A 6,944-nucleotide genomic window follows, 5' to 3' on the forward strand; every position below is an offset into this window, starting at 1 on the left:
TGTGCATACAGTAAAACAACAAATTTGACTGGATCTATACTGTTGGAACTCAACCAAGAATTAGGAGAAGTGCAAGTTGTAGCGCTCCGAAGTCTTACAACTACAGACTATCTACTGTTAAAAGAGCATACGGGATGTGAACAGTCCCCAATAATGGGTTGTTTTAATTTGTCTGATTTCTATCAGACTGTTCATGTTCAGTTGGACAATATCCACCACACCATAGATAAGTTTTCACAAGTGCCTAGGGTGCCTAACTGGTTTTCTTGCTTTCACTGGAGATGGCTGGTAATTATAGGTCTGCTTTGGTTATGTAACTGTATTCCTATTATGTTAATGTGTGTATGCAATTTAATTAGTAGTGTAAAACCTATACATGCTTAAGTTACTGTACAAGAAGATGTGTCAAAGAAATTATCAATCTTCCCATGTTTTCTTCCGCCTGCTACTTCTATAGCTTTTCTTCTTCCTTCCTAATTACAACCCTTAAATAGAATTCGTGCCTCAAATCGAATTTACCAAGTATCATAATTCTTCCAAGTGATAAAGATACCTCAAGACAAATGCTGGGCATAGAAGCCACAGGGCATTAATATGCAAAGAAGTAAAAAGCTAACCTTTTCAAACAATAGGGCTTCTCTCTCACTTACCAACTTTACATTTCCCTGTATGGCCCCCAGAAGATGACTGGTTAGCCAGAGACGGGTAAGATTCCTCAAAGGAGGAAAAACCTAAGACAGGCACAGTCGCAGGGGGGCCATCAGGTGAGAAATTGGGGATCAACAGAGGTGAGGCTTAGAACCTCACCCCCTGTTTTGAGAGAAATCTTCTGTATCCGTGGATGTTTTATTGCCCTTGTCTAGCTTGGATTAACACTTAGTCTACAGGCACACACCTGATCATCTACATTTGCTCTCTTACAACACTAAACTATGTTTTCTACCTTTATCTTGCATCTACCTACCAGTTCAGCATTTTATTAAAAATAGTAATAATAATAATAATGGAGAAATGTGGTATTCAAATATAAATCAAGTATAAAAATCAAACGAATATTCATATTTGACCTGATTGTTTATAGTTCATAATGCGTGATCAAAACCGAAAGTTTCTGTGATGACTGCCCTTGTACTGTTCACCATGTAAGAACTTGTTCATTATGCTTCAGAAGATTGGAGACTGATGAGAATTAGGCTTGGGGTGGATTAATGATTGTGCATTGAGCATTGAGTCCCCTATATAGAATTTTACTGTTGTTAACAACCATCTAATCAATAAATGAGAGATGCCCTCTAAAAAAAAAAATGCGATTTTCTATCTCATCTGCTAAATTAAGTTTAAAATAGCTGACCTATTTGTTATTGTTAGAGATTATGGAAGTTCCAACGTAATTCTCAGTTAAAAAAAATTTAGAAAACTTAAATTCTGAGGAAATCAGTCTGAACACACAGTGCCCACCCACCTTGCCCGTCAGGGCTGGTATTCATCAGTCAACAGGCAGAATTCCGGACGAATTTGGGAAGGGATTTAAAACATGGCCCCCTTGATGATGGTGGAGGAAAGTATCCCTGCTCAGGTCTTTGCTGCATGAGACACAGCCTGTGGCTCATTCAGCAGAAAGGGAACTGCCGGGCAGGCCAGCCTCCAATGGTCAGACCAGGAATAGGGGGGAGTCACACTGCTGCTGGCACTGGTAGGTGGCAGCTGTGCCCTCCACACGCCAGCCCCAACCCTGCAAGGGGCTCCGTGCCACCCTCCTGTGGCCTAGGCCCCGATCCTGAGGGGCTCATCCAGTCCAAGTTGTCAGGTGCCTATACCCTAGCTGCAAGGGATGCTGGGAGTAATTGGTCCTTTCTGGCTTACAGGTTGGGAGGTGGGTTTGTCTCCCTCCCGGATGTGAGTCAGGGTGAGGTGATCCACAGCCTAGCAAGAGCCCACTTGCTGGGCACCACCATGCGTGACCGAAGCCCATCCCCCCAGCTCGGGAGGAAGGGGCCCCACCAGCCTCCTGGGATGAGCACGGGTTTGGACTCAGGGAATTCCATTGGCTCACTAGTGTCCCAAGCCATCTCTGTAGCTTGTGGGGGTTCCATTAAAAAGGGACTTGAGAAGGGGTGGGGGTATGTCAAACTGAAACCAACAACCAGTGTTGAGTTTCTTCTTCTTTCTTAGGACTAACGCCCCATCTGCATTTTAAGCTGGGCCGTGGCTGCCTGAATAGAGCTCTGTTGTCCACCTTCCCTTGAACCTGGTGTGGCCATGCCCTTGAGGTCAGCCAGTGGGCAGGGCAGTCATCTGCACTAACCATGCCAACTTGCCCAGAGTGAGGTGTGGAGCAGAGAGGGTGAGCCCGAGTCACCAGGAGGGTCCCCAGTGCACGGCTGCATCCTGGGTCCACCTGGAGGAAGGGCAGCATTGGGCTAATTCACCATTTTATCAGTTTGCACAAAGGTACTGTTGGTCTGCCAAACTGTAGGCCCTCACGTGGCATCTAGCAGAGGGGTTGCCTTTTGCAAATTCACCCAAAGGTACCATGTGTGCTAGCAGTCAGATCAGTCAATGTGATCCAAGTGCAAGGACTGTGAATAATTCATAAGTGTGAACAACAGGAGAAGGTGCACTCTATCCCTTCCTCCTCCTTGCTCACTAGAATGTAGATGTAATGGCTGGTGCCCAAGCAGCCACATGGAATCACGAGGTAGAAGCCAAATGTTCAGGTTGGAAAAAGGTCTTTTCTGCTTCTGATGGAACTGACCTATTAGCCTTGGCCTCCTGGCCTCTGGACTGCAATTCAGTAACAGGGAAACTCCTCTAACTTGAATGGAACTATCATTATCAAGGATTTTCTATTACTTGCAGCAGAACCAAATTGTATCTGATAGTCATGATGCTCATTAGCATATTGAAGACTCGGAGAAGTCCTGCAAAAAGAAATTTAACCTGTGTTTCACCCAGCACAAGCCAAACTTCACCCACAAAACTGTTTCCACTAAACAGTTCTTTACCACTTAGGGTCCCTTGGTTCAGAGGAATAGTGTTTAGGGGTGGGGGCTCCACACAAATAGAATCATTACTTTCAGTAATTATCACATTTCAAAGCATACTTTCTAATGAATTTAATCTATAGTGATTTGGCTTGAGACATTCTGGTTTCCTGGGATCCTATTTCTCAATAATGGCAGGTGGCAGGGAAAACAGGCATTGCCTCAGGAATAGACTGTTGGATTTCAGGCTCAATAGTGTTCATAAAATATGAGACTTAAAAATCTGTCCTCAAATAACAAGCTTTTGGAATTTTTGTGAGGTGATGCCTACAGGGAGGAGAAATATTGGAGTGATAATAATAGTATCAATTGTTGAGACCTGTCATGTGTCGGGTCCTGACCCAATTTGGTTTGATGTAAATACCTGTGAGGTAGATTTTATCTCCATTTTATAGACATGGAAACTGGAACAACTTGGCAAGAACCCGACTAAGTGGCAGTCAGGACCCAGATCCGGCTGGGTCTGGGGCTCAGTGCTCTTTCTGGGCCTCGGCTTTTCGGGGTCTAACAAGTCCCAATGTTGGGAAGCTGTTGGGCAACAGAAATACATGCACGGAGCAGGCAGGGGCTAATGGGCTGAGTTCTGTCCCCTCAGAATTCCTATGTTGAAGTCCTAACCCTGTACCAGAGAATGTGACCTTGGGAATAGGTTTGTTACAGATTTAATGAGTTAAGATGAGGTAATTTGGGTGGCCCTAACCCACTGAGATCCATTAATTTGCACAGAGACAGAGGGAGTGAGTGAGGGATGCTTCTACAAGCCAGTGACCACCAGGCTGGGGCAGACTGTCCTCTGCTGACCTTGACCTCAGACTCTTTCCTCCAGAGCAGTGAGGGAACATGTTTGTATTTTTAACCCCAGTTTGGGGCACTCTTACAGCAGCCCTAGCAAACCAGGATAGGGGAAGAGCCATGGGGCCGCCTCTGGGGAACTGGAGATGTCTGCGTCCTGGCTTAGGATGGGCTCAGCTGTGAGTGACAGAGACCCAGAGAGCACTGGCTTACACACAGGGAATGAGTCTCTTTCTCATAGAAGCCTGGAGGTTTGTGTGATAATAACACCTGCCTATAGGGTAGTTGTGAGATTTGTCCTGGGTGAATACAGGTGAAATATTTTAAGAATATTCATGGTGGCAGCGTTTGCCACAGCAAAACCCTGGACCTTCCTTAAATATTGTTCAGTGGGAGTGGGGAGGGGCTGGTGTAAAGCCGTTGCCAGCCCGGGACACAGCAGGGGAAATGGGTGAGCTGGCACATCTACCAGGGTAGAAATATCAGAAAGCTAGTGTTGAGTGGAAAGAGTTGGCTGTAAAATGGTAACAGCACTAAATCAGACAACGGTACGTACCGTTTAGGGACACACACGTTGTAAAAGGAATACAGGCAGCATGGGGCTTCTCAGATGCCATCTGACAGCCACACTGGCCCAGCTGCCTTGGACGGGAGGGTTACCCTTCACACCTTCCCGTGTCTGAAATGTTCCATTAAAATCAGTACATTGCGCTGAGTGATGGTGTGAGGCACAAGAGGGTGAGACTGATGGCTCCATTTCTGAGCTTGTACTTGTTTCCCCAGTTGCTGAGCAAAAACCACAGCCAGGCTGGAGCCGCAGTGCAGGGCTTGGCTCCCGCTGCAGGCTCTGGGGCAGGGTCCTCCTGCCCTCCTGGTGTCCCTCGGCTTGTGGTTGTCCTGCTGATGTGCAGACATAGATGATAACTCCAGAGGGCTCACAATGAACAGCTTCCCCTGACCCACCTGGGTCTCATGTATTTCCACCCATGTCTCAAAACATGTTTATGCTTTTCTTCCCCAAGTACAGATGTCACCTAGTATTTTCTTTGGAGGAGGAGGCTCGAGCTGGCACGCCCTTTCCCACTAGTGCAAATATACTTCCATTCCCTGGCCCTCCATGCATTGCTCTGTAATTTCGGAGTAGACCAGTACCCGGTGTTTAATGCTACAACTGAGCATTCATCGTTCCTAGCTTTGTCGTTCTATGTGCTATCATTACATCTTTCTTACTTAGCTTCTAAATGGTCTGTTGGTGTTTTCTAGGACTAATGCAGCACCCACCCCTCTGCCAGGCTGAGTCTCCCAGTAGGTTTGTAGGCCCCTGAGAGTCTGATCCCCACCCCCAGAGCATCGTACCTGGAGCCCTCTGTCCTTCCACTGCAGCCCATAGCTGCCCAGCCCTGCTCTTCTGGAACCTGCCCCCCTCATACTCGGGGTGCTCCTTATGACCTCCTGTGGTGGACCCTGTTTTCTCTAACTCATTTCCTACCTCATTTTGGAGGAGTGCGTCTTCCAGAGCTCTCCTGGGCAAGACCACTGTCTTGGTGGAAATGTCACATCTGCCCTGCTGTTAAGGGAGAGTGTCCTTGTGTCCATAATTCTGGCCTGTGTTCCTTCTCCTTCCAGAAGTTGCCAGGCCCTGCGCCCTTCCTTGTCTCCCAGCCTCTATGTGCTAGAGACTGAGAAGTTGGATGCCTTTCTTACTCCCAGGACTTTCCAGGTGAGCTGGATTTCCCCACCACAGCCCCGGGAAGCTGTCTGGATTTTGTCACAAGTGACTGAGCATTTTGCAGTGATGTTCCCTGGGTGGGTCTTTAAGTCTAGGACATTTTCTTGAAGTACTTCATTGGTGGTTTCCTTCCCTCTGTTTTTTCTTTCTGAAACTACCACTAGTCAAATACTGGAATCCAAGAAGCTCAAAGAATTCTAAGCACATAAAGCATGAAGAAAAATACATTAAGATACATGACACTTTCTAAATCAATACTGAAAATGAACAAAGCTTTTGTTTTTTGAGGACTCACACTTCCTGATTTCAAAACTTACTATAAAGCTACAGTAATGAAAACAGTGCAGTCCTGGCACAAAGACAGACCAATGGAACCAAATAGAAGAATCCAGAAATACGCCCTTACCTATATATGGCCAACTGATTTCCAACAAGTGTGCCAAGACCATTCAATGGGGAAAGAATGTCTCTTCAACAGTGGATATCCACATACAAAAGAATTAAGTTGGACGCTTATCTCACACCATGTATAAAAATGAACGTTCAAAATGGATCAATGAGCTAAATGTAAGAACTAAAACTACAAAACTCTTAGAAGAAAATGTAGGGGTAAATTTTCATGACCTTGGATTTGTAATGGATTTAGTAATAGATATAATATCAAAAGCATAACAAAGGAAAAAATAGATAAACCGAACTTCATCAAAACTAAAACACTGTTCTACACCAAAGGTCATTATCAAGAAAGGGAAAACACCCTACAAAATGGGAGAAAATTTTTGCCAGTAACAGCTGGTAAGGGTCTAATATCAAGAATATATAAAGAACCTCATAGTCAAACAACAAAAGATGATCAAATATAAAAGCAGGCAAAGGACTAGAATAAACACTTCTCCAGAGAAGATACACAAATGACCAAAAGGAAATGAAAAGATGATTAACATCATTAGTCATTAGGAAAACACAAATCAAAATCACCTGAGATAATATTTTACACCATCATGGATAAAAAAAAAAACAAAAAAACAAAACCCAGAAAATAACAGGTATCAGCAAGAATATGGAGAAATTGGAACTTTTGTGCACTGCTGGTGAAATACAAAATGGGGATCTGCTATAGAAAAGAATTTGGTGGTTCCCCAAAAACTCCAACAGAATTATGTAACCCAGCAATTTCAGACCTGCGTATATAACCAAAAGAATTGAAAACAGGTGTTCAAATACTTGTACATGAACATTCACAGCAGCATGACTCATAATCGCTAAAAAGTGGAAACGACCCAAATATCCATCAGTGGATGAATGGATGAACAAAATGTGGTTCGCCTACACAATGGAATATTACTCAGCCCTAAAAAGGAACAAAATCCTAATTAATA

The sequence above is a fragment of the Manis pentadactyla genome, chromosome 1 (genome assembly GCF_030020395.1).
Source record: "Manis pentadactyla isolate mManPen7 chromosome 1, mManPen7.hap1, whole genome shotgun sequence".
Classification (NCBI taxonomy): Eukaryota; Metazoa; Chordata; class Mammalia; order Pholidota; family Manidae; genus Manis; species Manis pentadactyla.